The sequence below is a fragment of the Eubalaena glacialis genome, chromosome 8 (assembly GCF_028564815.1).
Source record: "Eubalaena glacialis isolate mEubGla1 chromosome 8, mEubGla1.1.hap2.+ XY, whole genome shotgun sequence".
Taxonomy (NCBI): domain Eukaryota; kingdom Metazoa; phylum Chordata; class Mammalia; order Artiodactyla; family Balaenidae; genus Eubalaena; species Eubalaena glacialis.
In genome coordinates, this window is record NC_083723.1 from 709,185 (window position 1) to 734,393 (window position 25,209).

Below are 25,209 nucleotides of genomic sequence, written 5' to 3' on the forward strand. Positions count from 1 at the left end.
TTCAGATACCAATCTTAAAAAATGGAGATCAGTGATATACCTGATAGAGTTCAAAAGATTGCCATAAAGATGCTCATTGAGGGCAGGAGAACAATGCATGAACAAAGTCAGAATTTCAACAAAGAGATAAAAAATACCAAACATAAACTATAGAGCTATAGAATACAGTAACTCTATTGAAAAATTCAGTAGAGAGGTTCAACAGCAGACTAGATGAAGCATAAGAAAGGATCAATAAAGTCAAAGTCAGGGCAGTGGATTATACTCAACTACAGATGCAAAAAATATAAAAGTGAAGATAGTAGGGAAGGAATGGAAAAAGATATTCCATGTAAATGGAAACCAAAAGAAGGTAGGGGTAGCTATATGTATATCAGACAAAAAATGCTTTAAGCCTAAGGCTGTAATGAGAGACAAAGAAGGTCATCCTATAAAGAAAACAGGGTCAATCCAAAAAGATGCTATAACATTTGTAAATACTTATGCACCCAACATACAAGCACCTAAATATAAAGCAAATATTAACAGACCTGAAAAGAGAAATAGGCAGCAGTACAAAAAAAGTGGGGATCTTCAATACCCCACCTTCAAGAATGGATAGATCACCCAGACAGAAAATCAATAAAGAAACAGTGCTCTTAAACTACACGTGAGACCAGATGGACTTGACAGACCCTTACAGAACATTCCACCCCCAAAACAGCAGAATGCACTTTCTTCTTAAGCACACGTGGAACACTCTCCAAGATGAATAATCATATGTTAAGCTACAAAACAAGTCTTAATAAATTTAAGAAGATTGAAATCACATCAAGCATTTTTCCTACCACAATGTATGAAACTAGAAATAGATTATAAAAAGAAAATCAGAAAATTCACAAATATTTTAGATTAAAGCACATGCTACTGAAAAAACAGTGGATCAAAGAAGACAGCAAAAGATCATAAAGAGATCATAAAATATCTAGAGGCAAAATAAAAATGAAAATTCAGTATACCAAAACTTACGGGATGCAGCAAAAGCAGTTCTAAGGGAAATTCAGAACAATAAATATCTACCTTAAGGTACAAGAAGCTTACTAATTTTACACCAATAAACAAACTAATTTTACACATCAAGGCATAGAAAAAGAGCAAACTAAGCCCAAAGTTAGTGGAAGGAAGGAAATAACAAAGATTAGAGTGGAAATAAGTGAAATAGAGATGAAAAAGACAATAGAAAAGATCAATGAAATGAAAAGCTATATTTTTTTGAAAAGGTAATGAAAATAGAGAAACCTTTAGCTAGACTCACCAAAAGAGAGGACTCAAAATAAATAAAATTAGAAATAAAAGGGGAGACACTACAACTGATTCCACAGATATAAGAAGGATCAACTATGAACAATTACCAACAGAGTGGATAACCTAGGAAATAAATTGAAAAGTTCCTCAACTCTTAGACCAACCAAGATTGAATCGTAAAGAAATAGAAAATCTGAAAAGACCAATAATGAGTGAGGGGACTGAATCAGTAATCAAAAAGCTTAAAACAAACAAAAATTTAGGACCAGATGACTTCACTAATGAAGTCTACCAAAACGTTAAAAAAGAATTCATACCAGTCCTTCCCAAACTCTTCCAAAAACTAGAAGAGGAGGAAACGATTTCTACTAATTTTATGAGGCCAGAATTATCCTGATACCAAAACCACAAAGGACACTACTAGAGAAAAAAAAAAAGTACAGGCCAATATCACTGATATGGATCCATGAATTCTCAGCAAACTGAATTCACCAAATCATTACACGGACCATACACCATGATCAAATGGGGTTTATTCCAGTGATGGTCATTCCATAGGACCATCTCAATAGATGCAGAAAATGCATTTGACAAAATTCAACATCCATTCACTCTTTAAAAATGGGCACAGAGGAAATATTTCTCAACATAACCAAGGCACATTTGATAAACTCCAAGCTAACATCATACTCCATGGCAGAAAGCTAAAAGTGTTCCTTCTAAGATCAGGAACAAGACAAGGATGCTCACCCTCACCACTTTTATTCAGCATGGCACTGGAAGTTTTCACCAGAGCAATTAGGCAAGGAAAGTAAATAAAATATATCCAAACCCGAAAGGAGAAGTAAAACCGTCTCCATTAGCAGAAGACATGATATTATCTATAGAAAACCCTGAGGACCCTATCAAAAAGGTGTGAAAACTAATAAGCAATTTCAGTAAAGTTGCAAAATACAAAATCAATATACAAAAACCAATTGTGCTTCTATACATTAAAAACAAGCTTTCAGAACTAAAAATTAAGAAAATAACACTTTTACAATTTCATCAAAAAGAATAAAATACCGAGGAAGAAATTTAACCAAGGACATGAAAGATCTGTGCACTGAAATACTATTAGACATCAATGAAAGAAAATGAAGATCCAAATAAATGAGAAGATATTTTATGCTCATGGATTGGAAAAATTAATATTGTTAAAATGTCCTTACTACCTAAAGCAATCTAGAGATTCAATGCAATCCCTATCAAATTTCCAATGGCTTTTTAATTTTTTTTACAGAAATTGAACAAACAACCCTCAAATTTGTATAGAACCACAAAAGGCCCCAAATAGCCAATGCAATCATGAGAAAGAAGAAGAAAGGCAGAGGCATCACAATACTGATTTCAATCTATATTACAAAACTGTAGTAATTAAAACAGTATGTACTGGCATAAAAATGGACATATAGACCAATGGAACAGAAAAGAGAGCCCAGAAATAAACCCTCACAAATATGGTCAACTAACATTTGTCAAGGGAGCCAAGAACAATCCATGGGGAAAGAATAGTCTCTGCAACATATGGTGTTGAGACAACCAGACAACCACATGCAGAAAAAGAGAAATCGGACCCCTATTTACATCACTAACAAAAATTAAATGGACTAAAGATTTGAACATAAGACCTGATACCATCGCCGACTTAAAAAAATGCACAACATGGGAGTTGTGAGTTAAGTTTTATTTGGGGCAAAATGAGGACTATAGCCCAGGAGATAGCATCTCAGGTAGCTCTGAGAAACTGCTCCAAAGAGGAAGGGGGTAGGTCAGTAAACATGTGATTTTGGTGAAGGGGGAGTACATGCAATCAAGCACATATTTTTTACAGAAGGTTTCTGCTAGTCTCGTGAAGGTCACTGCTAGTCATGAGGAGCAGTCATCACCATGAAGGATTTTAGTGCTTTTCTAGATATGAGGAGATACAAGAATTGGGCTCATAAAATCAGCTTCTGAAAATTATCTAACTATCTGAAGACGTGTTCTGCCAGTTTTTCCCAGAGCATGGAGGGCCTCATTTCTGCTCTCCACCCTGAACTCCTTTCAGGTGGTGTTGAAAGTCAGCAGCTGCAGCAGCACATGATTTAACCCTTGTAGAGGTAGATGGCAAGTGCCAATGGAAAATGCCAATTTGTAGTTGACACCATACAACTCTTAAGAAGATAACTAAGGAAGAAGCTCCGTGACAGTGGTCTTGCCAATGATTTTTTAGCTATGACACCAGAAGCACAAGCAACAAAAGCAAAAAGCATCAAGTGGGACTACATTAAACTAAAAAGCTTCTGGGGACTTCCCTGGTAAGTCCTAAGTGGCTGAGACTTCACGCCCCCAATGCAGGGGGCCTGGTTCGGTCCCTTGTCAGGGAACTAGATCCCACATGCCGCAACTAAAGATTCTGCGTGCTGCCACTAAGACCTGGCACAGCCAAATAAATAAATAAAATTTTAAAATAAAAAAATAAAAAGCTCTGCACAGCCAAGGAACAATCAATATGAAAAGGCAACCTATGGAATGTGAGAAACTATTTGTCAACCATATGTCTGATAAGGGGTTAATATCAAAATTATGTAAGGGACTCATACAACTCAAGAACAACCCAAAACCCCACAAAATTCAATTATAAAATGGGCAGAGGAACTGACTAGACAAGTTTCCAAAGAAGACATCCATAAGGCCAACAGGTGCATAAAAAGATGCTCCACATCACTGATCATCAGAGAAATGCAACTCAAAATCACAAGGGGATATCACCTCACACCTGTTAGAATGGCCACCATCAAAAAGACAAGTAATGACAAGTGTTCTCATGGGTGTGGAGAGAAAGAGAAATACTGTACAATACCACTTACATGTGAAATCTAAAAAAGCCAAACTTGTGAAAATGGAGAGCAGAATAGTGGCTACCAGAGGCTAGGGGGTGGAAAAGTTGGGGAGCTGTGGTTTTAGGGCATCACCTGCAACTAGTAGATACATAAGTCCTGGGGATCTAATGCAGAGCATAGTAGTTATAGTCAACAACACTGTATTATAAACTTCAAAGTTTCTAAGAGACTAGATCGTAATTGTTATCACCACAAAATAGAAATGATAATTATGTGAGGTGATAGAGGTGTTAGCCACTAATGCTATGGTGCTGATCATATTACAATATATGAAAGTATGAAACCACCCCCTTTGTACACCAACACTTATACAATGTTACAGGTCAATAAAAAAGAATTTTTAATAAATACATTTTAAATAAAAGGAAGTTCAAAGGGAAGAAACAAGCAAGCCCAATCCTAGTGTTCTGTAGTCTGGTTTAGGTCAAACATTAGACTTTACTGCTTCCTGAAGAGAAACGGCCCAGACTCTCACCAGAGCCCCCTGGAAGGCTGTGCTGTAAGTAAGAGAAAACCATAAACAGCAGCCCTCCCCTCAGACACATTTTTAAAAAAAAATTTAAACCCAACCTGAATTAGCTCAGTCCCTAATTGGAGCAAGGTGATCTATGTGGGCTCTGATTCTACGGGGTTGTTGGGTCATTCCTCTCTGGAGGAAAGTCACATTACTCAGAACCTCCACAAATTTTCAGACACATGTCTGGACTTCATTCAGAATCTATTAGCTAAACCATGAGACATGATGTGAGGACCAAAAGTCAAAAAGAGAAGAAAAGGGGACAACAGAAGGAGTTCAGGGGAGATCAGGACTTGGTGTTAATCCAACATTGAGCTTGAAATGCGAAAGAGCCCCACGGGGAGGGAGATGATCCCTGGTAGGGAGACCACACACAGACACAGACACAGACACAGACACAGACACACGCACGCCCGCGCGCGCCAGTGGGGAGGTCTGCTCCGAGGGCATGAGGAGGGCGGTGCTGCGTCAACAGCACAATTCACATCAAGGGTGTGGAAGTGGGTGAGTACTGAGTTCATCTGATCTCTCACTTAAATTTCTCTGTAATGTTCACCGAGAAAAGAATGGAATGCACTGAGGGTGGCACAACAATGGAAGACTTCATTGCAGACTGAATGTTGGAAATTGGAAGGAGGTTCAAAGATAGGCCATCAAGATGCATTTGGAGATGAGAGGGTAGGGTTTCAAAAGTGTGTGTAGAAGCAGTACAGCTATAACTGTGCATTTAGGAAAATGCTGGAAACAAATGTTATGACTAAAAGTGGTTTTCTGTGGACTATGTGGGAAGTGTTAAGTCCTCAGGCTGGTGGGAGATTTTGTCTTTTTAATTCTATGTGATGTACCTGTATTGCATGGGGAAGCCAATATAATTTAAATGTTAATTTCTAATAAAATGCTTACTCTTTACTTACATTTTATTAATTTTGCATCACATTATAAAATAAGTTCATTGAACATTATTTAGATACAGAAGTAGATTGGCTCTCCACCACCATGGGCCTGGTCTAAACACTGATGTCTGTTATTCATCATGATTACTCAGCTTACATTCACTGTGCATTGAAATGTACATGCCAGAAGGGAGTGAGGGATTCACATTCACAGGACTCCCTCTGAATGCCAGAGTCACTGATAGGCACTTCCACCTAGTTTTCTGATGGGATTTCAGTGAATGCTATGTTCAGCCTCCTGATCTCTGTGTCCCACTTTGGGAAATACACTCTCCAGAGTGTCCTAGTTTGCGCCAGGTGGAATTGAGCCCACAACACTCTCACCCCACAGACCACAGCCACCCCAGAAGGGAACAGACAGTGCTCTATTGCCCTGACCCCACTTTGGGTTTAGAGAAGGAGAGATTACCTACAGGATGAGGAAAACCTCAGTGTTCAAGAGCACTCATTTGGAGAAAGGTCATAAACTTGACCCTAAAGAAATCCACGGCAGGAGCTTCCCTGGTGGCGCAGTGGTTAAGAATCCGCCTGCCAATGCAGGGGACACGGGTTTGAGCCCTGGTCCGGGAAGATCCCGCATGCCGCGGAGCAACTAAGCCGGTGCTCCACAACTACTGAGCCCACACGCCACAACTACTGAAGCCCATGTGTGTAGAGCCTGTGCTCCACAATAAGAGAAGCAGCCCCAATGAGAAGCCCGTGCACCACAACGAAGAGTAGCCCCTGCTCGCCACAACTAGAGAAAGCCCACGCGCAGCAACGACCTGACGCAGCCAAAAATAAATATAAATAATTTTTAAAAAAACATTTAAAAAAATTTAAAAAATAAAGAAGTGGGGGGCTTCCCTGGTGGTGCAGTGGTTAATAATCCGCCTGCCAATGCAGGGGACACGGGTTCGATCCCTGGTCCGGGAAGATCCCACATGCTGCAGAGCAACTAAGCCCGTGCGCCACAACTACTGAGCCTGCGTGCCACAACTACTGAAGCCCGTGTGCCTAGAACCCGTGCTCCGCAACAAGAGTAGCCCCCGCTTGCTGCAACTAGAGAAAGCCCGCACACAGCAACGAAGACCCAACGCAGCCTAAATTAAGTAAGAAAGAAGTGGGGTGATGGGATGAGGCCACGTGTCTGTGACCCAGGTGTCCAGGCTGAGGCCCACATTGTACAATGGCATGAGGTAGAGCTGGTCTCCTTGGAGAGGCCAAGTACAGGTTCCCAATTTCAGAATATTCTGTGTGGGGGATCCACATTCACCCAGGGAAGGGGCTGTGGTCTGGGCTCAGGGGCACACTCAGGACAGCCTGACCTCCAGTCCTGAGTCAGCATCTCCAGGGACACAACCAAGAAGCAAATGTTGTCACAGCTGCGTAGTATCAAGGCCAGAAGTGCAGGCATGTACGACTGTGCCTGAGACACCACAGTCCACATGCATGGTGAGCCAGACACAAACCTCAGAGGGGGAGGTGTGTGGGCTGCAGGTCGCAGTCGGGGTCTCAGGACCTCCAGAGGGAGGTCAGCGCTGCCAACACAAGGCTGATCACACTCGCAGGCGCAGATGGAGGTTCAGGGCTGTTCCCTGGCAGGGCCGGGGGCTTGCTCTCCTTAGAGCAGTCTCCCTAGCCCATCTCTGCCTCATGATTCTGTGGTTAACTCGAAAACCTCTGCATTAGGGAGACGTGTTGCCATCAGAGGAAAACGCTCTCCCGTGCACGGAAGGCAGAGTCCCTACGACTGCTTGCTTCTGAAGTGAGTCAGCTAGTCCATAGAAGAGGCGCCGTGGGCATGAACCGAGCTGCGCAGCTCAGAGCACCGGTGGGCATCAGCCCGCACAGCACCACACGCCCAGAGCGGGAGGGGGAGGCCCTGACGGAGACGGCTCTCGTCTTGACGCACATCCTCGGCTCCAGTAGCAGCTGACACCAAGGCAATGCAGAGAGACCCCTCCCCCAGCCCCACCCAGGCTCGGTACAGAAGTTGAGCCTGACGATGCCCAGGCACACAGCAAGGGCTTTGAGAAGCTGAGCACCTCCGCTGTTGAGGTGTCTGCTGAGAGCAGGGCAGGCCTCAAGCACATCACAAATGGTTTGATAGTACCAGCAGTGCAGACGGGTTAGGGTTTTAATGTGGTTCCAGGTGTGGGAGGGGTGAGTTTCCCACTCACAGGCGGGGCTCATCTGGTTTTTTTTTTTTTCTCCTTTTTATTTATTTATTTATTTATTTATTTTTGGCTGTGTTGTGTCTTCGTTTCTGTGTGAGGGCTTTCTCTAGTTGCGGCGAGCGGGGGCCACTCTTCATCGCCTTGCGCAGGCCTCTTACTATCGCGGCCTCTTGTTGCAGAGCACAGGCTCCAGACGCGCAGGCTCAGTAGTTGTGGCTCACGGGCCCAGTTGCTCCGCGGCATGTGGGATCTTCCCAGACCAGGGCTCGAACCCGTGTCCCCTGCATTGGCAGGCGGATTCTCAACCACTGTACCACCAGGGAAGCCCGGCTCATCTGGTTTTAATCTCCCACCTGCATCGAAGGAGGGAGAAGCTGTGCTTCTTACCGGACTTCCCAGCAGTGGGCAGAGGCAAAGGAGGGAGGATGGAGCTTTGAGGTGTCGGTTGTCAAACATCAGGAAATAGTGTCGGACTGTTTATTCCACTTAACACCTGGAAAAATGGATTAAAAAACGTAGGAAAAGGCCATTATGGATAGAAAACGATTTGAGTCCTTAGAAAGTGGGGAGAATGATTATATGCTGGTTAGCAATAATAATAAATAACAACAGAAAAGGAGTTCTTCAGTCCCTCCCCACTTCTAAGGACAAGGCTTCCAATATGAAAATTCCTCTTCAAGCTCGAGGGTAAAGTCCACCCCTGGGCTGCAGGAGCTCACAGCTCCCTCCGTGGACAGGGCTGAGGTCTCTGGGGAAGGCAGAGCTGTGGTCCGGAAGAAGAGGAGGCTGTGGGTTCTCCTCCTCTGCCTGGTGACACCTCCCCAAAGTGAGGGTCGCAGGTGTCAGACACGGGTCTGTGGGGATGGTTGTGGCCACAGGTGACTGACAGGGACTGATTCTCCTTGTCCCCAGGTGTCCTGTCCCAGGTGCAGGCACAGGAGTTGGGCCCAGGACTGCACCTTGCAGACCCTCTCCCTCACCTGTGCTGTCTCTGGATTCCTCATCCCAACTAGTGGTTATTGCTGGAGCCTGGGCTCCATCAGCCCTTGGGGAAGGGGCTGCACTGGTCCTCAGGAATATGCTAGAATGACGACTCAGCCCCAGCCCCAGCCCCTAGGAATTAACTCCCCGTCTCCAGAGACACGTCCAGGAGCCAGTTCTCCCTGCAGCTGAGCTCTGCGACCACCCAGGGCATGGCTGTGGACTGTTCGAGGGACACAAGGAGGGGAAGACAGAGCGAGCCCGTCAGGTCCTTCCTGAAGGGAACAGGAGGGGCTGGGCTGCAGGTTTCACTGAGGACCATGAGGCAGGGCTGAGGCCACCAGGGGATGCTCAGGACCCACTGAGCACAGAGACCAGCCACAGGAGCAGGTGCGGATGAAGGTAGAGGTTTCCTGCCAGAGCCTGTGGTTCCCTCTGCGTCTCACCATTTCTCGTAGACCCTCTCTACGTTTGTAATTGTTTGTCAACTACAGATTTCTGATTAGAAGCTTCTGCTCTAACACGAGCACACAGTCTCACGTGCACCAACGCAGAGTGCCACGTACAGAGCCAGAAATGACTGCTGATGGTCACCAGGAGCAGGGATGTGAGGGAGCCTGAGGAACCTGGTTGCTGGTTTCCTATCAGACTGGAAGAGCAGACCTCAATAGAAATCCTAGACAAGGACAGTCTTTGCTGTCCCGGTCCCAGCCAGACGGAGCCTAAGGCTGGGCCAGTCTCTGAGAGAAGCTGATGGATTTTAAATCTAACCCTCCTCTCACCAGACTCAACGCTGAACAGTGAACACCAATCAGGCTGTCTCTTCTTCTGTGAATCAGTTTTCTTTCTCCCTCATCTTTTTGTCCCCAAACCCCTTCTCCTTCCGCTCTCTGAAAAGGGGTCATGTCCTTTCTCTGACCTAAACCCCAGGGGCAGACCCTCTACCTGGAGCTCAGGTGTGGCCCCGGCCGTGGCTCCTGCAGGCACCTGGGAAGGTGTGACGGCACTTCCGGACTTGCTGTGGACCAGGACGTGCCTGCTGTCCTTTGCACGTGCACTCGCTGGGGAAGGTAAGTGGACACAAGTACTCAAGGGAGTGATGTTTGTTTAGACACAATGGGATGTGGAGTTTGAACCTGTCCTGATCAAACTCTTGTGGGGTCACCACCCTGACCTGTGGCTTCGCGCAGAGCCTGAGGGACACCGGGCTGCGCTGGGAGCTCTGGAGGATGGAGGCTGTGAGGCCGGCTGGAGACCTACCACCGTCCCGGGGCCAGACGTCAAGAAGGCCAGGCTCGAATCTCGAGCAGTAGCTGAAGCTGCCGCCCACTGTGGAACTGCATCTTCTTCAGGTCCGCTGTGGTGGCATCCAGCCCATCCAGGTTCTCTGGGTTAATCTTCCTGCCTTAGAGTAAAAAGATGGTAGAATTTAACAACGTCTACAAAACACCTCCAGGGTAATGCCTGGAGTAGGGTTTGACTGAATAACTGGAGAGGGAGCCCAGCCAAGGTGACACATAAAACTGACTGTTGCCTCTTCTAAAAAGTATTTCATATTTTCCAACGGAAGCAGGTTCATGTTATCAATAACGATGCTGAAGTGTTCTTCTGTTATTTCAGGTCACCTAAAAAGCAGTCGTCAAGAATGGATCACCTCTGCGTGGCATTTATTTTAGGGAAGTATGTTTGCAATGCTGAGAGCGGTGCAGCCCTGAGGCAGCTCTGACCCTGAGGGATGGAGAGAGAAGTAAGGTTGGACGGGTCTTCAAGTGTCCTTCCGTCCACTGGGGCGTCTTTGCGCCCAGGCCGTCCTCCGGAGGCCCCCCACGCCTCACTGTCCTGGCCCTGCCTCGGCCTCGTGGCTGCCCTCAGTCCTTCGCTGGCGGCAGGGACAGAGGCCAGAGGATTCCTCCAGAGAGCAGATGCCGGAGCCTGCGCACATGCTCCTGTGGCGAGGTGTCTGCAGAGCACCCTCTTCGTGGGTTTTGTAATAGAAAACATCGTTTCACTGGATTCTCTTGGGTGACACAGAGAAGAAAACATGGGACCAACAGACAAGTTCCATGTCGACATTCACCCCACACGCATTATTGCTGAGTTCTGGGTCACATCCTGGCCCAGACTCCCCTTTCTCATCAGGAACTGTTGAAGGTACCATCGGAACTCTTGTACCTGCTTTCCTCGCTTTCTCTCCATTAAGGTGCCTACTGCATATTCCATTCATGAAATTCTAGAGATAAAAACAAATGTGAAGTGACATCAGGAAGATTATGATTTGCATGGGTATGGGATGGAGGGGGAGGGAGAGGGAGGAGGAATTTCAGAGGAAGAAGGGGAAACATTCGGGGTGAAGGATTGTCCCTTATTGTAATTCTGGAGGTGGTAGATGAACACATGTCAATGCTTATCAAATGTAAACCTCAAATATGTGCTTTTTTTGTATCTATTACACCTCCGTAAGGTTGGTACAAACACACGAGTATGTATCAGTAGAGAAATCACAATAGTGAGATAATGACACACGAAATAGCAGGGGATCCTTAAAGTACATCTGTGTGAACCCTGGTTCCCTAAACTTTCTTTCAGTAAACAAACACCAGAATGCAGCAAAATCACACATGTTCTCATTACAGAAAGGGGTCCTGCAAACCACCGGGCACACCCCACTCTCCTGGTCCACGAGAGCATTTGGGTCTGGGGGTGAGGAACACAAGCCCAGACACTGGGCTCACTCTTTTTTTTTTAAATAAATTTATTTATTTATTTATTTATTTATGGCTGTGTTGGGTCTTCGTTTCTGTGCGAGGGCTTTCTCCAGTTGTGGCAAGCGGGGGCCACTCTTCATCGCGGTGCGCGGGCCTCTCACTATCGTGGCCTCTCCCGTTGTGGAGCACAGGCTCCAGACGCGCAGGCTCAGTAGTTGTGGCACACGGGCTTAGTTGCTCCGCGGCATGTGGGATCTTCCCAGACCGGGGCTCGAACCCGTGTCCCCTGCATTGGCAGGCGGATTCTTAACCACTGCACCACCAGGGAAGCCCTGGGCTCACTCTTAACAGACAGGGACTCTTGGACACCCTGCATAATCCTTTATGATTCCTTTGTAATTTTACATCCGTATCAATGAATTAACATTGGTACCTGTGTCACATGTTGTATGTACGTGTGTAAACATGAAAATATGATGGGTTCTACAATTTTATCAAGGTGTAATTACATAATATGTTACTCTGGAACTCTCAGCCCTGCTCTGGGGCACAGCCCTCTCTGTAGGTGTCCAACCTCTAAGCTTGCTACATGGTAGGAGGACAATAAATTATATTCTAGCTTCTTTCTGTCACCATTCTATGTATTCTGTTCAGTCTTAGCTTGGTGTTTTTTCATTGTCTATTTATTGTAGACAGATAGCTAGATAGATGACAGGGAGAGGGAGAGTGATACAGAGAGAGGTACTGAGATTCAGTTTAGTTAAGGAACATGACAAATTCTCATACTGGTCTATTGGAGTAACAAATAGAATGGACTTTAAAATCAGTTTGGGATGTTGGAGCTATGTAGGTCCTCTGGTCATTGTGAATTACAAGAATTGTTGGCAAAAGGACAGCAAACCCCTTTGATCAATCTTCAAGGAATGAAGGGAAAAGTTGTGAGGGACGATAACTGATGGCTGACACAGGAGGCGACTGGCTATCAGGAGTCTCCTGGCATGAAGTTTAAAGGAGCCGTAATGTTAAATATTGGAGACGTGGGGTCATAGCCAAGAGATTTATGAGGACTTGATCCCGGGAGACCCCTTAGGGACAAGGAGGAAACAGGACATGTGAAGGCACAGGAATCACCACTGCAAGTCCCAAGGAGGGAAGCCTCAGCCTGCCCCGCAGGAGAGATCTACAGGGTGAACAGGCCTCCGAGTTTGCACCCCTGTGCCCAGGGAGCAGGGATTACTCCCTCCTGCTCATGCAGCCTTTGACATACGCCTGCCTAGGGTGAGATGTGAAGGCCACCTCAGAGTGTAAAGAAAAGGTGGTTTCAGGAGTGTGATGGGAGGAGGACATTGATGACACCTACAAACACCAAAGAACAGGACGGATGGAGCTCAAGGCAGACCTGGAACTCAGGGCACCCAACAGTGTGACAACGTACCACTTCTCAGGGTTACAACACCTCCATTCTGGGGGAGGGTACGGGGAGAGAAAGCGGGACCTATGCTGGGCTCGGCACCCAGGAGGCAAGACCCAGTGCCTGAGTGGTTGGAAGGAAGCAGGCGGGGCCAGGAAGGGCAGAGGGAGGAGGGACTTAAAGAATCTAGCTCTGGGCTCAGAAAAGGGGGACCACCCTTTGACCTGTAGCCAACGTGCCTCAGGAAAAGAGTCCTTTCCAATCCCAGACCTCCACGTGTCATGCTAAGAGAAGGGGTGATCTTCAGAGGCTCTGGAAGGACCAGGAGCACCCTGACCTCAGACCCCACCCACTTACAAGGACAAGACTCCCCTATATGCAAATGTACTTCAAACTCTAGTGTAAATCCAATCACAGACTGTGAGGGCTCACAGCTCGCCCCTCAGACGGGGCTGTGGTCTCTGGGGAAGCAGAGCTGTGGTCCAGAAAAAGAGGAGGCTGCTGGCTCAGACTCTTTCTCTCACCTGCACTGTCTCTGGATTCTCCACAGCAAACAGCTCTTCTCATTGGAACTGGAACCCCCCGGCCCCAGGGGAGGGTGTGGTTCTTAAATTATGGTGGTAACAAAGACGACAGCCCGTTTTTCAAAAGTGGAGTTGCCATGTCTAGAGTTCTCCCTGCAGCTGGGCTCCATGACCATGGGGACACAGCCACGTTCACTGTGTCAGGGACACGGTGAGGGGAGTCGTCAAACCTCCCTGCAGGGGGACAGGAGGGGCTTGGGGAAGGTGCCTTTCTGGGCCACCAGGGAGCACCTGGGACCAAAGAGAACAAAGACCCCCCCCCCAGGAGCAAGTACATGGGGGGCTGAGGAGGGAGCTTCCTTTTGGGATCTGTGATGTTCTTCATGCGCTCTCAGCTTCCCCAGGGACAGTTCAGCTTTTGTTTTACTGGCTCTAATTTTTATATTCTTACTGTAGCCACCAAATGAGGAGGTAACACTGTGTATTTGGAGATGAGATATCACCTGTGACCAGGGACATTTCCTTTCAGTTCCTCTCTCTCTCTCTCTCTCTCTCTCTCTCTCTCTCTCTCTATATATATATATATATATATATATACATTTTCTTTTTTTGACAAAGAGAATGTTCTGTGGATTCTCGTCGTCTCTGAGCAGAACCAGCCCAGGCCAGGCAGTCTGTGTGCTCGGTCCACGTTCTCTCCCCTCAGATGGACACACGCCGACTCCACGTGGCTCTGAGCAGCCCCCTAGGACGTCTGCCCCAAGGAGGTCCTTGCCCTTCCTGCTGGAGTTCAGCCTCTCACTCTGTCTGTGTATGTGGGCACAGATGACCAGAGCTGTCCCCAGCTGCAGCCACCCACCTGACAGGTGCAGCTCTCAGATTTCCCCACGAAACGGGCAGCATGATAAGGAGAGGGACAGAATCCCATCTCTGCAAGCAGCTCCTGGCGTCATGTTTCAACATGTTCCTCTCAATTTCCACACAGAGAATCCACGCAGATGACGAGAACATGCTGGACAGAGACCTGGCCCTTGCCCACCCTATCTTGTCCCTTGACTGTCCCACAAAACTCACCTCGACATTGCCCCATGTCCTACTGTCCAAATTCTCACTACATATGACCTGGACCATCAGCTCCAGGTACTGAAACCCTTCTCACCCTGCCCAGATCCTCCAACAAGTGCGAGACCCCCGTGTGAGGATCTGTAACGAATCTCAACAATGACGACAGAGAACTTGGTGGTGTTGAAAGGGAAGCATGTGGCTTAAACTAGGTAGAAGAAAAATGCTGTTTCAAAAAACAATGAGACGATACAAAAGCATGAGCCATGAAAGAAACGTCAGTAAGGTCGACTTAAAATTGAAAACCTTATGTCTGCAAAAGACACTCTAGGGGAGACTGACTAAGAGACTGAAGTGGGAGGACACAGAATGCACCTGCCCCGTGAACACATCAAAAATACGTCGACATGCGACACAATCTTCACTGCAAACCCACTGGAAAATGGCAGACAGACTCATGTACAACCAAGACTGAAAGAATGAGCCACACGGAATCAGGCAGGGAAAGAAGTGATGAAGTCGGGCCCCGAGCCCTGGGGTGGGGCTCAGAGGGAAGGGGGACCACACGGCAGAGATGCCCCTGGGCCCCGTGGCTGGTCGAAGGGCTGTGGGGAGTGACGGGGGGCCGTGGAGGCTGGACTCTGCCATGAGGGGCTCGTGCAGGCAGGGCTGGGGGGCGGAGAACCGCACGAGCGGCTGGTTAGTTTCCCGTGGCTGCCCGGCTTCCTCCGCGTGGCGGCTCCGCCCTGGATGCTGGGCTGCCACAGCTGGGAGGAGAGCTCTGCCACAAGGCGGGCGGGGCGGACAGTCGGACATGAGGCGACAGGGGACACGGGAAAGGGTGGGGACAGCTACTGCAGCCTGTCCTTGGCCATGCGTCCGAAGCAGCACCTCTTCTGGCGGTGGCCAGGGGTCCACAGAACATGCCCTGATCCCGCAGAGAGCACGCGGGGCGCGCACGCCTGCGCACAGCTCCACGGCATGGCAGGGCGGTGCCGCCCGGGGGTGGCGCTGTGCGGGGCGGAGCAGCCTCGGGCCCGAGGCCGCGTCTGTGCGGGTGGGGCAGCCACCGCTGGCCCCACACAGGCAGCCCATGGGGGGCAGCCGGGCCTCTGTCTGCAGATCCGCCCTCATCACCAGGGCTGGGGGTGAGCTGAGAACTCCCAGGGGCGCCTCTGTACCCAGCACTGCTTCCACCGAGGCACAGGTGTTGGTGCTGGGAGACTGGAGAGCTCACACTTAAAGGGAACAGAGCCGGCTCGGACCTTCTCCAGCAACCTGGGATGCAACCAAGCCTGAGAGGGTGGTGACAGCCGCTGAGCAGAAAGGGAGTTCCGGCTCACAGCAGCCTCCAGCTCTACTCCCCTCCACCTACAGCACTCGCTGCCCCAAACAAGGTGAAAGCTGCTACCACAATGTGAGAAAAGACATGCATTCACGTCAAATCCAGCTCTCCCACCAAAGGCACGGGGCACAGGCTGACTGTACAGGGACACCGCCACAGAAGGACACCCCGCCAAGACCACAATAGGGAAGTGTTTCACCAAAATTCATAGACACAGAAAAAGTTAAGCAAAATGAGAAGACAGAGGAACTGGTATCAAGTCAAAGAGCAGGAGAAAATCACTGAAAAAAAAATAATGAAACAGAAACAAACAATTTATCAGATAAAGAATTCAAAGTATGAGTAATAAGAATGCTAACTGAACTAGGGGAAAGAATAGATGAACACAGTGAAAACTGTACAAGGAACTGTGAAATATAAAAACAGAACTAGTAATGTATGACGAACCAACCACTGGAATGAAAAACACAATAACTAGAATTAATAGCAATTAGATGACACAGAAGAAGGCATAAGGGATCTAGAAGATAGAATAATGGAAATCATCCAATCAGAACAGCATAAAGAAAAACAACTTTAAAAAAAAAATCATTGGGATCACATCAAGCACACCAACATTCGCATTATAGGGGTCCCAGAAGGAGAAGAGAGAAAGAAGGGGTTAAAAATGTATTTGATGAAACTATGGCTGAAAACTTCCCAAATCCAAAGAAGGAAACAGATATCCAGGTACAGAAAGCACAGAGGGTCTCCAACAAGGTAAATCCAAATAGACCCCACACCAAGACATATTATAATTAAAATGGCAGCAGTTAAAGGTAAAGAGAGAATTCTAAAGGCAGCAAGAGACAAATAAGGAGTCATGCACAAGGGAACCCTCATAAGGCTACTACCTGATTTTTCTGCAGAAGCTTTGCAGGCCAGAAGGGAGTGGCATGATACATTTAAAGTGATGAAAGGGAAAAAACCTGCAACCTAGGATACCATACCCAGTAAGATGATCATTTAGAATAGAAAGAGCAATAACTTCTCAGACAAGCAAAAACTCAAAGAGTTTGTCAATACTAAACCTATCCTGACAGAAATATTAAAGGGTCTTCTCTAAGAGCAAAAGAAAAGGCTATAATAAGAAGTAACAACCTTTAGGAATGATAAAATCCCACAAGTAAAGGCAAATATATAGTGAAGGCTGAGGATCAACCACTTCAATAAGCTAGTACAAAGATTAAAAGACAGGGGACTTCCCTGGTGGCGTAGTGGTTAAGAATCCACTTGCCAATGCAGGCAACATGGGTTCGAGCCCTGGTCCAGGAAGATCCCACATGCTGCAGAGCAACTAAGCCCATGCGCCACCACTACCAAGGCTGCGCTCTAGAGCCCATGAGCCACTACTGAAGCCCACGCACTACAACTACTGAAGCCCGCGCGCCTAGAGCCCGTGCTCTGCAATGATGAGTAGCCCCCACTCATCGCAACTAGAGAATGCCTGCATGCAGCAACGAAGACCCAACGCAGCCAAAAATAAATAAATAAATAAATAAATAAAAATTAAAAAAAAAAAGATCAAAAGACAAAACGTAAAATCAAGTATAAAAAGAGTTGAGGGGAGTCAAGATGGCAGTGTGGGAAGATGCAGCGTTCATGTCTCCCCACAGCTAGGACACCTGCCGGACAATGGTGGGAGACCCCAACCCCCAAGGAGAGGGGAAGAACCCCCAAGCAAACTGATAGGATGTGGGGGGAGTGAGGGGGGAGAAGTGGAGGCTGGACAGGACCAGCACCGCTGAGGGGTGGCTGAGAGTGGGGAGGGGTTACCACGCCTGGAGGGACCCTAGGGGGCTCGGATCAGCAGGGAGTGGGCCCAGCATTTCCCCTGCCCATCAGCCAGGGAAGTCTGCCTGGCTCTCAGGTGGGGTCCTACACACTCAGAGGTCCCCTCTGGGCTGGGTTTGTCCTGGGGGCATAGAAGGGAGGCCAGAGAGAACAGGAGAGGCAGAGGGGAGGGACCCACGAGGACCGGAGGAGCAGGAGAGGAGCAGGAGTGGAAGGCGTTTGCCCCGTCCACTCAAGCCCTGGAAGCCTGCTGGGCTCCCAGGTGGGGTCCCCCACCCTCTGAGACCAGAGGCTGGACGCACTCCTGGGCCCCTTCTGTTCTGTTGAGCCTAAGCCCCACCTCCAACAGCCCCCAGGGCCTTTTCCAGCCCTGTGGGTCCTAAGCATAGGCCCCGCCACCACCCAAACCTCGCCCCTGCTAGGCTCCACCCTCCACAGCCAAGGCCTTTTTTTTTTTTCTCCTCCTCTTTTTTACTACTGTGGCTCTGTTCTACCTTCTGGTTGTTGTTTCATCTATATTTTTATTTTTATGTTTTTTCTAACATAGCTGTTATTTTCCTAGTCTAGTTTTATTTTTTACTTTGTCACTGTTCTCCTTTTCTTTTCTTTTTTTTTTTTTTGCTGCCCCACGCAGCTTGTGGGATCTTGGTTCACGAGCCAGGGGTTGAGCCAAAGCTCCTGCAGTGGGAGCTCCAAGTCCGAACCACTGGACTAACAGAGAACCTCAGACCCCAGGGAATATTCATTGGAGTGAGGTCTCCCAGAGGTCCTCATATCAGCACCAAGACCCAGCTCTACCCAACAGCCTACAAACTCCAGTGTTGGAAGCCTCAGGCTAAACAGCCAGTAAGACAATAACACCATCCCACTCATTAAAAAAAGGAAAAAAAATATGTCACAGACGAAGGAGCAAGATAAAAACCTACAAGACCAAATAAATGCAGAGGAAATAGGCAATCTACCTGAAAAAGAACTCAGAGTAATGACAGAGTAAAGATGATCCAGAATCTCGGAAATAGAATGGAGGCACAGATTGAGAAAATACAAGAAATGTTTAACAAAGATCTAGAAGAACTAAAGAACAGAGATAAACAACACAATAAATGAAATGGAAAATACACTAGAAGGAGTCAATAACAGAATAACTGAGGCAGAAGAACGAATTAGTGAGCTGGAAGGTAGAATGGTGGAAATAACTGCCAAGGAGCAGAGTAAAGAAAAAAGAATAAAAAGAATTGAAGACAATCTCAGAGACCTCTGGGACAACACTAAATGCACCAACATTTGAATTATAGGGGCACCAGAAGAAGAAGAGAAAAAGAAAGGGTCTGAGGAAATATTTGAGGAGATTATAGTGGAAAACGTCCTAACATGGGAAAGGAAATGGTCACCCGAGACCAGGAAGCACAGAGAGCCCCATACAGGATAAATCCTAGGAGAAACACACCAAGACATGCATTAATCAAACTAACAAAAATTAAATTCAAAGAAAAATATTAAAAGCAGCAAGAGAAAAACAAAAAACAACACACAAAGGAATCCCCATAAGGTTATCAGCTGATGTTTCAGCAGAAACTCTGCAGGTCAGAGGGAGTGGCAGGATATACTTAAAGTGATGAAAGAGAAAAACCTACAACCAAGATTACTCTACCCGGCAAGGATCTCATTCAGATTCAATGGAGAAGTCAAAAGCTTTTCAGACAGGCAAAAGCTAAGAGAATTCAGCACCACCAAAGTAGCTTTACAACAAATGCTAAAGAAACTTCTCTAGGCGGGAAACACAAGAGAAGAAAAAGGCCTACAAAAACAAACCCAGAACAATTAAGAAAATGGTAATAGGAACATACATATCAATAATAACTTTGAATATAAATGGATTAAATGTCCCAACCAAAAGACACAGACTGGCTGAATGGATACAAAAACAAGACCCATATATATGCTATCTACAGGAGACCCACTTCAGACCTAGGGACACATACAAACTGAAAGTGAAGGGATGGAAAAAGATATTCCATGCAAATGGAAATCAAAAGACAGCTGGAGTAGCAATACTCGTATCAGATAAAATAGACTTTAAAATAAAGACTATTACAAGAGATAAGGAAGGACACAACATAAAGATCAAGGGATCAATCCAAGAAGAAGATGTAACAATTATAAATGTTTATGCACCCAACATAGGAGCACCTCAATACATAAGGCAAATGCTAACAACCATGAAAGAGGAAATCGACAGTACACAATAACAGTAGGGGACTTTAACACCCCACTTACAACAATGAACAGATGATCCAAACAAAAAATAAATAAGGAAACACAAGATTTAAATGACACAATAGATCAGATAGATTTAATTGATATTTATAGGACATTCCATCCAGAGACAGCAGATTACACTTTCTTCTCAAGTGCACATGGACCATTCTCCAGGATAGATCACATCTTGGGTCACAAATCAAGCCTCGGAAAATTTAAGAAAATTGAAATCACATCGAGCATCTTTTCTGACCACAATGCTATGAGATTGGAAATCAATTACAGGGAAAAAACTGTACAAACCACAAATACATGGAGCCTGAATAGCATGCTACTAAATAACCAAGAGATCACTGAAGAAGTCAAAGAAGGAATAAAAAAAAATACATAGAAACAAATGACAATGAATACACAATGACCCGAAACCTATGGGATGCAGCAAAAGCAGTTCTAAGAGGGAAGTTTATATCAATTCAATCTCACCTCAAGAAAAAAGAAAAATCTCAAATAAACAATCTAACCCTACACCTAAGGCAACTAGAGAAAGAAGAACAAAGAAAATCCAAATTCAGTAGAAGGAAAGAAATCATAAATATCAGAGCAGAAATAAATGAAATGGAAACGAAGAAAACAATAGCAAAAATCAATAAAACTAAAAGCTGGTTCTTTGAGAAGATAAACAAAATTGACAAACACTTAGCCAGACTCATCAAGAAAAAAAGGGAGAGGATGCAAATCAATAAAATTAGAAATGAAAAAGGAGAAATCACAACTGACACCACAGAAATACAAAGGATTATAAGAGACTACTACAAACAACTATATGGCAATAAAATGGACAATCATGAAGAAATGGGAAAATTCTTAGAAAGGTACAACTCTCCAAGACTGAACCAGGAAGAATTAGAAAATATAAACAGACCTATCACAAGTAATGAAATTGAAACTGTGATTAAAAATCTTCCAACAAACAAAAGCCCAGGACCAGATGGCTTCACAGGCGAATTCTATCAAACATTTAGAAAAGAGCTAACACCTATCCTTCTCAAACTCTTCCAAAAAATTGCAGACGGAGAAACACTCCCAAATTCATTCTATGAAGCCACCATTACCCTGATACCAAAACCAGAAAAAGATATCACAAAAAAAGAAAATTATAGACGAATACCACTGATGAACATAGATGCAAAAATCCTGAACAAAATACTAGCAAACAGAATCCAACAACATATTAAAAGGATCATACATCATGATCAAGTGGGATTTATCCCAGGGATGCAAGCATTCTTCAACATACACAAATCAATCAATGTGATACACCATATCAAGAAACTAAGGAATAAAAACCATATGATCATCTCAATAGATGCAGAAAAAGTTTTTGACAACATTCAACACCCATTTATGATAAAAACTCTCCCGAAAATGGGCATAGAGGGAACCTACCTCAACATAATAAAGGCCATATATGACAAACCCACAGCAAACATCATACTCAATGATGAAAAACTGAAAGTATTTCCACTAAGATCAGGAACAAGACAACGAAGTCCACTCTTGCCACTTTTACTCAACATAGTTTTGGAAGTCCTAGCCATGGCAATCAGAGAAGAAAAAGAAATAAAACGAATCCAAATTGGAAAAGAAGAAGTAAAACTGTCACTGTTTGCAGATAATATGATACTATACATAGAAAATCCTAAAGATGCCACCAGAAAACTACTAGAACTAATCAATGAATTTGGAAAGGTTACAGGATACAAAATTAATGCACAGAAATCTCTGGCATTCCTATACACTAACAATGAAGAACCAGAAAGAGAAATTAAGTAAACAATCCCATTTATCAGTGCAACAAAAAGAATAAAATATACCTAGGAATAAACCTACCTAAGGAGGCAAAAGACTTGTACTCAGAAAACTATAAAACACTGATGAAGGAAATCAAAGATGACATAAACAGATGGAGAAATATACCATGTTCTTGGATTGGAAGAATCAATATTGTGAAAATGACTACACGACCTAAAGCAATCTACAGATTCAATGCAATCCCTATCAACCTACCAATGGCATTCTTCACAGAATTAGAACAAAAAAACTTTTTTTAAATAAATTTATTTATTATTTATTTTTATTTTTGGCTGTGTTGGGCCTTTGTTGCTGTGCGCGGGCTTTCTCTGGTTGTGGGGAGCAGGGGCTACTCTCCGTTGTGGTGCACGGGCTTCTCATTGCAGTGGCTTATCTTGTTGCGGAGCATGGGCTCTATGTGCACAGGCTTCAGTAGTTGTGGCACATGGGCTCAGTAGTTGTGGCTCACGGGCTCTAGAGCACAGGCTCAGTAGTTGTGGCGCACAGGCTTAGTTGCTCCGCGGCATGTGGTATCTTCCGGGGCAAGGGCTCAAAGCCGTGTCCCCTGCATTGGCAGGTGGATTCTTAACCACTGCGCCACCAGGGAAGCCCCAGAACAAAAAATTTTACAATCCGCATGGAAACATAAAAGACCCCAAATCACCAAAGCAATCTTGAGAAATAAAAACAGAGCTGCAGGAATCAGGCTCCCTGACTTCAGACTATACTACAAAGCTACAGTAATCAAGACAGTATGGTACTGGCACAAAAACAGAAATATAGATCAATGGAACAGGATGGAAATCCGAGAGATAAACCCATGCACATATGGTCACCTAATTTATGAAAAAGGAGGCAAGAGTATACAATGGAGAAAAGACAGCCTCTTCAATAAGTGGTGCTGGGAAAACTGGACAGCTACCTGTGAAAGATGAAATTAGAACACTCTGTAGCACCATACACAAAAATAAACTCAAAATGGATTAAAGACCTAAATGTAAGGCCAGACACTATGAAACTCTTAGAGGAAAACATAGGCAGAACACTCTATGATATACATCACAGCAAGATCCTTTATGACACACATCCTAGAGAAATGGAAATAAAAACAAAAATAAACAAATAGGACCTAATGAAACTTAAAAGCTTTTGCATAGCAAAGGAAACCATAAACAAGACGAAAAGACAACCCTCAGAATGGAAGAAAATATTTGCAAACGAAGCAACTGACACAGGATTAATCTCCAAAATATACAAGCAACTCATGCAGCTCAATATCAAAAAAACAAACAACCCAATCGAAAAATGGGTAGAAGACCTAAATAGACTTTTCTCCAAAGAAGATATACAGATTGCCAACAAACACATGAAAGGATGCTCAACATCACTAATCATTAGAGAACGGAAAATCAAACCTACAATGAGGTATCACCTCACACCAATCAGAATGGCCATCATCAAAAAGTCTACAAACAATAAATGCTGGAGAGGGTGTGGAGAAAAGGGAACCCTCTTGCACTGTTGGTGGGAATGTAAATTGATACAGCCACTATGGAGAACAGTATGGAGGTTCCTTAAAAAATTAAAAATAGAACTACCATATGACTGGGGTTGGCTGCGTGAACACAGCCTGAAGGGGGCTAGTGCACCACAGCTAGCAGAGAGGGAGTCTGGGATAAAGTCTGGAACTGCCTAAGAGTCAAGAGACCATTTTTTCAGGGTGCGTGAGGAGAGGAGATTCAGAGCACTGCCTAAACGAGCTCCAGAGATGGGCGCGAGCCATGGCTATCAGCGTGGACACCAGAGATGATCATGAAACGCTAAGGCTGCTGCTGCAGCCACAAAGAAGCCTGTGTGCAAGAATACGTCACAATCCACACCTGCCCTCCAGGGAGCCTGTGCAGCCCGCCACTGCCAGAGCCCTGTGATCCAGGGACAGCTTCCCCAGGAGAACACACGGTGTGCCTCAGGCTGTGGCAACGTCACGGCCTGAGTGAGCCAGAGCCCCCTAATCAGCTGCTACTTTAACCCTGTCCTGTCTGAGTGAAGAACAGATGCCCTAAGGCGACTACACGCAGAGGCGGGTCCAAATCCAGAGCTGAACCCCAGGAGCTGTGTGAAAAAAGAAGAGAAAGGGAAATCTCTCCCAGCAGCCTCAGAAGCAGTGGATTAAATCTCCAAAGTCAACTTGATGTACCCTGCATCTGTGGAATACCTGAATAGACAACGAATCATCCCAAATTGAGGAGGTGGACTTTGGGAGCAACGATATATATGTGTAATTTTCCCTTTTCTCTTTTTGTGAGTGTGTACGTGTATGCTTCTGTGTGTGATTTTGTCTGTACAGCTTTGCTTTTACCATTTGTCCTAGGGTTCTGTCTGTCCGTTTATTTGTTTGTTTGTTTTTAGTATAGTTTTTAGCACTTCTTATCATTGGTAGATTTGTTTTTTGGTTTGGTTGCTCTCTTCTTTCTTTCTTTCTTTTTTCTTTATTACTTAAAAAATTTTCTTTTACTTTTAATAATTATTTTTTATTTTAATAACTTAATTTTATTTTTCCTTTTTTTCTTTCTTATTTTTCTCCCTTTTATTCTGAGCCATATGGATGACAGGGTCTTGGCGCTCCGGCCGGGTGTCAGGCCTGTGCCTCTGAGGTGGGAGAGCCGAGTTCAGGACATTGGTCCACCAGAGACCTCCCAGTTCCACGTAATATCAAACGGTGAAAATCTCCCATAGATCTCCATCACAATGCCAAGACCCAGCCCCACTCAACGACCAGCAAGCTACAGTGCTGGACACCCTATGCCAAACAACTAGCAAGACAGGAACACAGCCCCATCCATTAGCAGAGAGGCTGCCTAAAATCATAATAAGGCCACAGACACCCCAAAACACACCACCAGATGTGGACGTGCCCACCAGAAAGACAAGATCCAGCCTCATCCACCAGAACACAGGCACTAGTTCCCTCCACCAGGAAGCCTACACAACCCACTGAACCAACCTTAGCCACTGGGGGCAGACACCAAACACAATGGGAACTACGAACCTGCAGCCTGCAGAAAGGAGACCCCAAATACAGTAAGTTAATCAAAATGAGAACACAGAGAAACACACAGCAGATGAAGGAGCAAGGTAAAACTCAGCAGACCAAACAAATGAAGAGGAAATAGGCAGTCTATCTGAAAAAGAATTCAGAATAATGATAGTAAAGACGATCCAAAATCCTGGAAATAAAATGGAGAAAATACAAGAAACGTTTAACAAGGACCTAGAAGAACTAAAGAGCAAACAAACAATCATGAATAACACAATAAATGAAATTAAAAATTCTCTGGAAGGAATCAATACCAGAATAACTGAGGCAGAAGAACGGATAAGTGACCTGGAAGATAAAATAG

The 25,209-nt window shown here is 45.4% G+C and overlaps 1 protein-coding gene across 2 annotated transcripts in view; it reads left to right on the forward strand.

Moving 5' to 3' along the window:
- Positions 1-11,077, forward strand: part of LOC133096067 (formin-2-like) — a 30,240-nt gene extending 19,163 nt beyond the window's left edge. The window contains exons 2-4 of one of the 2 annotated variants that reach the window (XM_061197514.1): positions 9,749-9,888; positions 10,009-10,170; positions 10,439-11,077. The gene's annotated coding sequence lies outside the window, so the exon portion shown is untranslated. The remainder of the gene's footprint in view (positions 1-9,748; positions 9,889-10,008; positions 10,171-10,438) is intronic. The other variant, XM_061197515.1, reaches the window with a different exon arrangement.
- Positions 11,078-25,209: the final 14,132 nt, after the last annotated feature.